The following is an 11,670-nucleotide window of genomic DNA, read 5'->3' on the forward strand; positions in this document are numbered from 1 at the left end:
TGTTTGGTAGAACCACTAGTGAAGCTCTTTGTACCTGCAGCTTTCAATGTAGGAAGATTTTCATTACTAATGCAAATGCTTTAATCATTAAAGAACTATTCAGTTTTAAATTGCTTCTGGGTAATTTTTGGTAAATTATAGTTTTCTAGAAATTTATACATTGTATCTAAATATTAAGTGTATTACCATAAAGTTGTTCATGACATTCCCTTATTAATATCTGAAAGATCTGTGACAATCTTTTGTTGTTCATTCTTTCTTTTTTTTTTTTTTTTTTTGCAGTACGCGAGCGTCTCACTGTTGTGGCCTCTCCCGTTGCGGAGCATAGGCTCCGGACTCGCAGGCCCAGCGGCCATGGCTCACGGGCCCAGCCGCTCTGCAGCATGGGGGATCTTCCCGGACCGGGGCACGAACCCGCGTCCCCTGCATCGGCAGGCGGACTCTCAACCACTGCGCCACCAGGGAATCCCTGTTGTTCATTCTTAATGTGTTTTGGCAGGCATTTATTGAATTTTTAGAATAAATGTTATTTTTAATTTTAATTAATTGCAGAAAAATTGCAAAATTTAATTACAGAAAAATTGCAAAGACAGTACAGACTTCCTGTATACTTTGCACCCAGTTTCCCCTATTATTAACATATTATATTAGTATCATAAATTTGGTAACAAGCCACCAATATTGGTATCCTATTATTCACTAAAGTCCATACCTTATTCCAATTTTTTTTAACTTTTCACATAATGTCCTTTTCCTCTTTCAGGATCCCATCAATGATCTCACATCACATTTAGCTGTCATGTATCCTGAGGCTCCTCTAAGACAGTGACAATTTTTCAGACTTTCCTTGTAGTTTCGGTGTCAACATTTTTAGGTATTGGTGAGGTATTTTATAGAACATCCTTAAAGTGGGATTTGTCTGATGCTTTTCTTATAATTAGACTGGGGTTAGGTTATACACTATCAACAAGACTTATGACTTTTAATGACCTTGATCACATGGCTGAGGTAGGGTTTCTCCAGGGTAAAGTTACTTCTATTCATCTTTTCTTTTTTTTTTTAAACATCTTTATTAGAGTATAATTGCTTTACAATGGTGTAACAGTATCTGCTTTATAACAAAGTGAATCAGTTATACATATAAATATGTCCCCATATCTCTTCCCTCTTGCATCTCCCTCCCTCCCACCCTCCCTATCCCACCCCTCTAGTTGGTCACAAAGCACTGAGCTGATCTCCCTGTGCTATGCGGCTGCTTCCCACTAGCTATCTATTTTACATTTGGTAGTGTATATATGTCCATGCCACTCTCTCACTTTGTCCCAGCTTACCCTTCCCCCTCCCGTATCCTCAAGTCCATTCTCTAGTAGGTCTGTGTCTTTATTCCCGTCTTGCCCCTAGGTTCTTCATGACCTTTTTTTTTTTTTAGATTCCATATATATGTGTTAGCATATGGTATTTGTTGTTCTCTTTCTGACTTACTTCACTCTGTATGACAGTCTCTAGGTCCATCCACCTCACTACAAATAACTCAGTTTCGTTTCTTTTTATGGCTGAGTAATATTCCATTGTATATATGTGCCACATCTTCTTTATCCATTCATCTCTTGATGGACACTTAGGTTGCTTCCATGTCCTGGCTATTGTAAATAGTGCTGCAGTGAACATTGTGGTACTTGACTCTTTTTGAATTATGGTTTTCTCAGGGTATATGCCCAGTAGTGGGATTGCTGTGTCATATGGTATTTCTATTTTTAGTTTTTTAAGGAACCTCCATACTGTTCTCCATAGTGGCTGTATCAGTTTACATTCCCACCAACAGTGCAAGAGAGTTTCCTTTTCCCCACACCATCTCCAGCATTTATTGTTTGTAGATTTTTTTTTTTTTTTTGCGGTACACGGGCCTCTCACTGTTGTGGCCTCTCCCGTTGCGGAGCACAGGCTCCAGACGCGCAGGCTCAGCGGCCATGGCTCATGGGCCCAGCCGCTCCGCGGCATGTGGGATCTTCCCGGACCGGGGCACGAACCTGCATCCCCTGCATCGGCAGGCGGACTCCCAACCACTGCGCCACCAGGGAAGCCCCTGCTGAGAGTTTTTATCATGAATGGATGTAAGTTATTGTCTGATGCTTTTCTGCATCAATTGATCTTATCACATGTTATTTTTTTCTTTAGACTATTGATATGGTTTGCATTGATTGATTTTTGCATGTTGAATGAGCCTTGCATATACACTTTATCATGGTGTATATTTTTTAATACAGTGCAGGATTCAATTTGTTAATATTTTGTTGAAGATTTTTGTATCTATGCTCATGGGAGAATGGTCTATAGTTTTTCTTTCTTGTGATATCTTTATCTGGATTTCATAAAAGGGTAATGTTGGCCTCATAAAATGAGTTAGGAAGTGTTCCTTCTGTTCCTATTTACCAAAAGAGATTATAGAGACTCGATATTATTTCTTCATTAAGTGTTTGGTAGAATTCACCAGTGAAATCATCTGGGTCTAGTGCTTCCCTTTTTGGAAGGTTATTAATTTTTATTTTCTGTAGTAGTTTTAGGCCTACCCAGATTATCTGTTTCTCTTTGTGTGACTTTTTGTAGTTTGTGTCGTTCAAACAAATGGTCCATTTCATTCAGGTTATCAGAACTGTGGGCATGGAATTGTTAATAGTATTCTGTTGTTATCTTTTAAATTTTCATAGGATCAGTTATATGATCCTTCTTTCATTATGATATTTGTATCTTGTACTCTCTCTTTTTCTTTCGGTTAGCCTGTCTGCAGGTTTACCACTTATTATCTTTTCAAAGAAACTGCTTTAAGTTTCTTTGATTTTCTCTATTTCTGTCCTGTTTTAAATTCTATTGATTTCTGCTCTAATATTTATTATTTCTATTTTTATTCTAGTTTTAGACTTAAATGTATTTTTTCTTTAGTTTCCTAAGATATAAACTTAAATTATGGATAACAGATCACTGTTCATTTCTAAAATATGTATTTTATACCACGAATTTCCTTCTAAGCACTACTTTCCACTCATCTCACAAAATTTCTAAGTTGTATTGTATATTCATTAGGTTCAAAGTATTTTTAAAAATTTCTCTTGAGACTTTTTGTTTGTTGTATTATTTAAAAATGTATTGTTTAATTTCCAAATATTTGGGAACTTTAGAGCTACCTTCCTGCTGTTTATTTCTCATTCAATTGCTTTGTGGTATGAGAATATACATTGTGTGATTTCTTTTATTAGGATTGGTTTCTGGAGAATTGCCTTGTTCTTTAGACTTGACTGGTTTAGGATATCTTTTTCTTCATTTTCCTTGACTCTCTGTGTTGGTGTCTGTGCATTAGACAAAGCAGGCACTTCTCCCAGTCTTCATGGGCTGGCCACGTATAGGACAAGACTCCAACAAATCAGTCCTGCCAGAGGTTCTGGGGCCTCTAATAATTCTTTCCCTCCTCAGGGGGAAACTGAGAGCTTGGGCTTTTTATCTGCTCACTGTGTGCTGAGCAAGAGAAGGCATCTACTAGCCCAAGCTGTGTGACTTCTGTCTCTCCTGGGGCTGGTAGATGGTGCTGGACCTGTTTGAACTCTAGGACTAGAGAGATAGATGCTAGGTCTTTGGGCATCTCAGGAGAAGTTGGGAAGCTGGCTGCAGGGATCAACTCTTTCCTTCCCCAGGAGGAAGCTGAAAGCTGGGATTTTCCATCTGTTCATTCTGTGCTGAGCAGAGGAAAGAATCTATGGCATCTACCAGCCCAAGCCATCAGTTCAGCTCTGCCCCTGGCTGCTAGACTATGCTGGACCTGTCAGAAGTCCAACTAGCAAGACAAAAGCCAGTCCTCTAGGGAGCCCCTTTGAAAAAGTTGGGGTGTTGGATATGTGAACCAAGCCCTTCATTTCCCTGGGTGAAGTTGGGAGCTAGGGGATCTCTTCCGGATCCTATGGAGCTGGGCTGGGATCAGGGACCCCAGTGAGAGGTGTCCCAAATCTCCCTACCCGCTTCAGTGAGTCTGGCTTAGTTTTCCTCGGGTGCAGGAGACTTTCTCTTAGTTTCTAGATTTCTCACAATGGGAATTTGTCCATGAATTGTTGCTGAACCAGTTTGTTTGTGGGAGGAAGGAGGATCCATGGTTTCCAACATCTTGCTGATATCACTCCATACGCTTTCCTTTAAAGGGGTTAAGGTGTGTTTTATGGCCTAGAAAGTGGTTTATCTTGGTGACTGTTCTTGAGAAAATTCATGTGACTTGAGAAGAAGGTGAATTCTACTCTTGTTGGATGGAGTATTTCATAAGTCTCAATTAGACCAGTTTGCCTGATAGTGCTGTTTAGGTCATTTACATCCTATTGATTTTCCACCTGGTTGATTTATCAATTACTAACAGGGGAGTTTTGACTGACCAAGTGTCCACAGTTGTCTATTCCTTGCTCTCTATTCTGTCTTGACCAAAATTTAGTCAGGTTTCTCTCTTCCCTAGGGCCCCTGAACTTTGCTTGTCCCCAAGTGTGAGCAAGTACTAAAGTGCAGAACATCTTCCCTTATCAGTTTATATTGAGAATTGGCTGACCACAGTGTGACACGTGTCCTGTCAGACCCTGCTGGGCATTTCTTCTAATTGGCAGTACCAAAGGTACTGCTTACGTTTTTGTTTGATTTTGAGATGCTTGCAGATTTCTGAGATGGGGTAGATCTCCCTGTTACAATAGTTTTTCTTCTGAATAAAATCTCTCCTTATCTAAGTCCAGATTTGTTTTTATTTGACAAAAGTTTCCAACCCCAATAGATGATTTGTCTATTTCTCCTTAAATTTCAATCAGGTTTTGTTTCATGTATTTTGGCACTCTGTTGTTAGCAACATATGCGTTTAGAATCATTATGTCTTTTTATAAAATTTAACTCTTTATCATTATGTAATATCCCTCATTAATCTGTTTTTTTTTTTCTTTTTTGCCGTGCCACATGGCATGTGGGATCTTGGTTCCCTGACCAGGGATCAAACCCACACCCCCTGGAGTGAAAGCAGGGAGTCTTAACCACTGGACCACCAGGGAAGTCCTCTCTGGTTAATTTTTTTTTTTTTTTTTTTTTTTTTTGCGGTACGTGGGCCTCTCACTGCTGTGGCCTCTCCCGCTGCGGAGCACAGGCTCCAGACGCTCAGGCTCAGCGGCCATGGCTCACGGGCCCAGCCGCTCCGCGGCATGTGGGATCTTCCCGGACCTGGGCACGAACCCGTGTCCCCTGCATTGGCAGGCAGACTCTCAACCACTGTGTCACCAGGGAAGCCCCTCTCTGGTTAATTTTAAGTGTCAACTTGGCTAGGGCCCAGTACCCAGCTATTTGGTCAAACACAAGTCTAAATGTCACTGTGAAGGTATTTTTTTAAAGGTGAGATTAGCATTTAAATCAACAGACTTTGAGTAAAACAGATTTTCCTCCATAAGTTGGGTGAGACTCTTCCAACTAGTTGAAGGCTTTAGAAAATAAGAGAGGCCCCCTAACCTTGTTATGTGTTAACTTGACTACACTAAGGGATGCCCACATAGCTGGTAAAACATTATTTTTAGGTGTGTCTGTGAGAATGTTTCTTAGAGAGATTAGCATTTGAATTGGTAAACTGAGTAAAGAAGATCTTCCATCACTAATGTGGAAGGGTATCATCCAATCCCTTGAGCCCCTGAATAGAACAAACAGGTGGAGAAAGGGTGAATTTGTTGTCTTTGCTTGAGCTGAGACATCCACCTTCTCTTGCCCTTGGACATCGAAAGTCCTAGTTCAAATATTCTTCTACTTTGTTCTCTTTCTTTGCCTTCTGATATTCAAATTATTCATGTGTTACACATTTTTGGAATTCTTATTTTGTTCTTTTATTTTTCATTCTTTTTTCCCCTTTGTATTATAATTTAGGAAGTTTCTATTGACACATCTTCGAGTTTACTGATTCTTTCTTCAGCCATGCCCATTCTTCTGATGAGCCCATCAAAGGCATTCTTCATTTATGTTACCATGTTTTAGTTTTCCAGAATTTTCTTTTGATTGTTTCTCATAGTGTCTGTTTCTCTGCTTACATTACTCATTTATTTTTTCATATTGTCTACTTTTCCATTAGACTCCTTAACATATTATCATTGTTATTTTAAATTTCCTGCTTGATAATTCCAAAGTATATGTCACATCTGAGTCTTATTTTGATGCTTGTTTTGTCTTTCCAGACTGTTTTTTCTTTTTGTTTAACATACCTTGTAATTTGTTGTTACAACTAGGCATGATGTATTGAGTAATACAAACTAAGTTAAATAAACTTGTAGTGTGAGGTTTTATGCATTTTGGTTAAGTTTGCCTATATTTAATGTTTGCTGTAGCTGTAGATGACAGAGGTTTCAAATTCTTGTCATGTCTTTTTTTTTTTTTTCTTTTTTCTTTTTGTCTCCCCTGTTGTCTATTGGCTTCCATGAAAATACTTCCTCTGGGTCTCTGCTTCCATCTGTGAATTATATTGGTATGGTGGTGGTGTGTGTCAGAGGGTAAATGTTCTATAATCTTACAGTTAAAATTTTAGTGGTCCTATGTCCCTGAACTGTGAGCTTCGGAAGCGCTTCTCAGATATCCCCCTTTTAGGTGACACACAGAGGGTGCCGGCAGTCAGGCACATGCTCTATCCCCCAGGTGGGATAAGGCTCAGTTAAAGTCTTTTCTGCTGGAGGGTAGGTCTTTGTTGTGGAGAACTCTCTGGGAATATTTCAAAGAGGTTATGTTTCCCCTCCTGCTAGAAACGGAGGGAAAATTTTTCCTGGATCCTTACTTGGAGAACATGGTGTGGTTCCTGGAGTGAAAGCCCATGAAAGCATGGGATTCTCCCTGAGGTTGGGTCCCCAGAAGTTTCTCATTTTCTGGCTAGGCCACACTCAAACTCCAACATTTTGTCTGTTACCATTTAAGTGTTATCTCCAGTGCCTTTTGCTACAAGTTAGCTGTTCTCTGTTATGAGTCTCTGTATTTGCCTGTCATTATAGACTTTGGGGTGGTAGTTTGCTCTGATACTTTGATTCTCTGAAGGATCCAAGAAAAGTTGTTGATTTTCAATTGTTCAGCTTTTTTCTTTTTGTAAGAAAGGAAATGGCAACTTTCAAGCTCTTTTCCTATAAGTGCTGAAACCAGAAGTCTATCAATTTTATTATTTATATCAAAGGACAAATTTTTGGTTTTCTTGACCCTCTTTTATTGTATATTCATGTACTGGTTCGTTAATTTGGCTCTCATCTTTAATATTTTCTTTTTTATCTTCTGGGGGTTAATTCTTCCATTTTGTTTCTAAACTTACTAAAATAGACTATTACTGCATTAATCTTCATCCTTTATTTTTTTCTCTGATATATGTATTTAAGGAATAAATTTCCTGCTAAGCATGGCTTTAACTTCATCCCACACATTTAGATATAGCATTTGTATTAACTTTTATTTCAAAATAGTTCTAATTTCCATTAAGACTTATTTCTTCACCTAAAGATTTTTAAAGCATATTTAAAAATTTTGAAAAGCAAGAATTTTCATTTTATCTTTGTGATGTTGATTTCTGACATTGTGATCACAGAGAATATGCCATAACTGAAATTGTTTGATTTTTATTGAGATGAGCTTTGTAGCCAAGGATATAGGCAATGTTTACAAGTGTTCAGTGTATGGTTTTTAGAATATGTATTCTTCAGGAATTACACAGCAGTTATAAAGTTCAAATTGTTAATGGTTTAATTCCAGTTTTCAATATGTTTACTAATATGTTTGTCTGCTCAACCTATCCATTAAGGAGACCAGTATGCAATGTTTGAAAAGTTTTCAATTTTATTATAATTCTACTAATTATCCTTTTATATATTGTTGGCCATATTTTTAGCACAAACAAAATGATGGACACTTTGTTATATATTCATGATTAATTAAGCCTTTTATCATTCTGAAGTTAAAGTCTTTCTCCTTACTAATTGATATTGCTGTAATTCTATTTTATTTCATGTTAATGTAGCTATACCAGTTGCAATTGCATATTGTGTTTTTATCTCCTGCCTCTGCTTTAATGAAGCAAGCGCCCCAGAGCTCACCTGACCAGACTTTTTTGACCTGAAGAAAAGAGCTTCTTGTTGCCTATCCTCAGTGAAATCAAGAATTGTTTCAGCACATGGGCTTCCCTGGTGGCGCAGTGGTTGAGAGTCCGCCTGCCGATGCAGGGGACACGGGTTCGTGCCCCGGTCAGGGAGGATCCCACATGCCGCAGAGCGGCTGGGCCTGTGAGCCACGGCCACTGAGCCTGCGCGTCTGGAGCCTGTGCTCCACAATGGGAGAGGCCACAACAGTGAGAGGCCCGCATACCGCAAAAAAAAAAAAAAAAAAAGAATTGTTTCAACACATAATGACAAGCTATGAATGCCCCCCACCCTATACACACATTCTCTTACCCTTGGTCTGACATCTGCATTAATCTAAAGGAATGATTGATGTCCAGTCAAAACCTTAGGCAGACTGGACTTGCCTTTTAAGTATCTTTTCTGTGGCGCATATTCTAAGGTGGGCTGTTGGATTTTTCAGTGTCTCAAAACCATGAGGCAAAAAACTCACCTGTGAGAAGAGTGGGATGAGGCACGGACGTGGCAGAAATTTACCTGTCACTTTCCTACGTTCCTTGTTGTCATGGAAACGTTTGCCTCGGTCTATACTGCCTGAGTGTGTTTGGGAGAACCCCTCTTGTATTATGGATCTCAAAGCAAGGCTTCTATGAAACGAGGAATCATCAGAGTGAAGCTGTCTTAACACATTAAACTCCAGCAATGGGAGTGGGCTAGCATTTGGGCCTCCAGAGGATGCTAAGTGAAGTAAGAGGCCACCTGGTTATCGCTTCTAAATCCAGTGAACCAGGAAGAATGAGTACTTAGCTCACACCTGGCTACGCTTTACATCGTTTTAAGCTAACGTTTATGGACCACTTCCTATTTGTCAGGCACTGTGATGTACATTTTAGCTCCATATCTTGCTTAATCTTTAGAATGAGCCAGTGGGCTGTACTATTATCCTCATCTGCACTTTACTGATGGGAAATTGGGGCTGAGAGAGGTGAGGAGACTTTCCCAGGTTCAGCCTGGCCCCTTCTGTTGCTCTACCTGGCCGTGGGCTTCCTGGGACCTGTTCTGTTTGGCAGCAGTGGACGTCTTGCTTATTCTGAGATCCCTCTGACTCACGCTATTGGTGAATGAGTAACCCTAAGTCAGCCGAGCAGCCAAGGCAGGGAAGGGTCTGTTCCAGGGAAGCATTTGTAGACGAGGCTGAAGTTCCAGAACTCCTTTGGTTTTGTGTTTGCGCATGTGATCAAATGGGTCTATACCAACGTTTCTGTTTTTCTTTCACATAAAATGGAAAGGATTTGAGGACTGGACCCTCTACATAGGATATCATCATTCACTATTTTTCTGTTCTGTTTGTTTATGGGTAGTAAGGAGAAGACCAGCCCTTAGAAAACCGGTTCAGCTTGGACATCGTTAAGAGTGGAATGGTATCCTGCAAAATACGCATGTTGAATCCTAATTCCCAGGACCACAGAATGTGACTGTATTTGGAAACAGGGTCTTTACAGAGGTAACCAAGTAAACACCATGAGATCCCATGTGACTGGTGTCTTATGAAAACGCGAAATGTGGACACAGAGGCATGGATAGAGGGGAGATGATGTGAGAGACGGGGGAGAAGACGGCCATCCACAAGCCAAGGAGAGAGGCCTGGGGAAGATCCTTCCCTCACAGGCAACTGATACTCGTGTGGTGTGCGCGCCTGTAAAAACACATGCACAGGAAAGGAATGGGGTGGGGGTGAGCTGTGTGTGTGTGTGTGTGTGTGTGTGTGTGTGTGTGTGTGTGTGTGTTTGAGGGGGCAGAAGGGAGGAGGGTCAGGGAAGGTCCTCTGGAGATGGTGACACGTGAGGTGCGGTTTTAAGGGGGAAGAGAAGTTTCCCTGGTGATGGGCTGAGGTGTGGGGGAAGGGCATCCCAGGTAGAGGGGACAAGTCGTGAAAGGTCACGAGTGGGGCAGTGAGAGGCTGGTGCGCTCACGGGACTCCTGACGCTGCCTGCTCCTGCTTCTCCCCCGACCTTCCTGAGCATCCTTCTCCTCTCACTGCCAACAGCACGAAGCACTCGAGGCCCAGTCCTTAGCCCAGGGCCTTCCTCTTCCTACCACTTTCTGAGAACGGTTATTTTCATACCATAACAGGAAACATCAGCCATGCGGGGGCTCCCATGTGTGAATCTGCAGCTGGGACGGTCCTCTTCTCTGGAGTGTCACCTCATCTGCAGTGTTTACATGTGCACAGCCCAGCATCAGCTCGGGCCCAAGAGAGCCAAGTTACATTCTCTTTCCTGCAAAAGTGTGGCCCAGGTTTCTATGTTAGTTTTTGATGTCCCCACCATCAATCAGTGACCTGGTCCTAAGCCCTGGAGTCACCTCTGACCCCTCCTGCTTCCAAACACCTTGTTAGGATGCAGGGCCAGACTGACAGTGTTATTCTCTAAGTCCCCATTTGTTTCCCTTGTCTTGAAATTCTCAGCAACCTTTGCCCATCCCCAATCTCCTGTCACCTGTCCCCTGTTCTACAAGTGATGACAAAATTTGCTGACAGTGACTGAGATGATACCTGTGTGGTCCTTTAGTAGCAGGAACATCAGTCGTTAGGCTGACCGGAGGGCCTGTATGTGTTGTAAATGGTTAAATAATCTCCTGCCGTCTCCCGATTAACCTGTGGCTGCCATTCCCTCCTTGAACTGTCTGCTCTGTCGTTTCGAATGAGAAGAACATTACCTTCCCTGGATAAAGTGGGTGCACAGTAGAAAATTAGTGGTCTGGACTCTTTCAAATAATCCATGAACGAGATACTTTCTTCTTCCCCGTTTTTTCTTCCTATAGGAATGTTTGCAGTCGTTGGCACTGTGACCACCCTCTTCCTGATATGCTTTCTTCGTGTGAAACCATTCTCTCCTGATTGCAGTCCTGAGTGCAATCCTTCTTCAGACTCTGCCGGACAATCCTCTTTCACTACTCACACTTTAAAAGTTTATGTTTCCTGAACCTCTGCCCTGAGTGCACTGGGCATTCCTGCTCTTCAGACGTGGTCACGGGCCCTCATTCACCCTCACCCTCACTGCCGACACCCTCACACCCGGATCCGCCGTGCACGCCTATCTTCTAGAGACGCAGCTTCCTCCTTGGCGTCTCCACTTGGATTTCCCCATAGATCCCGGAACCTCATCCTGTCAAACACTGACCGAGTCACCTATTCCTTCTTCCGCGAGGCACTCACATTGCTGCTAGGGGTCCTCATGAGTTCGAGCTGCTGTAACAAAGATGCCGCAGACTGGGTGCCTCAGAAACAGCAGACATTTATTTCTTACAGTTCCGGAGGTGGGAAGTCCAAAATCAAGGTGCCAGCAGGTCTAGTGTCTGGTGAGAGCCCTCTTCCTGGTTTTCAGAAGGCCGTCTTCCCATCTTGGGAGAGAGAGGGAGCCATGTCCCTCTTGTTTCTCTTCTTATAGGACACTAATCCCATCCTGAGGGCTCCACCCTCATGATCTAATTGCCTCCCAAAGGCCTCACCTCCTAATACCATCACATTGGGATTAGGGTTTCAACATAT

This window comes from Orcinus orca, chromosome X (genome assembly GCF_937001465.1).
Source record: "Orcinus orca chromosome X, mOrcOrc1.1, whole genome shotgun sequence".
Taxonomy (NCBI): Eukaryota; Metazoa; Chordata; class Mammalia; order Artiodactyla; family Delphinidae; genus Orcinus; species Orcinus orca.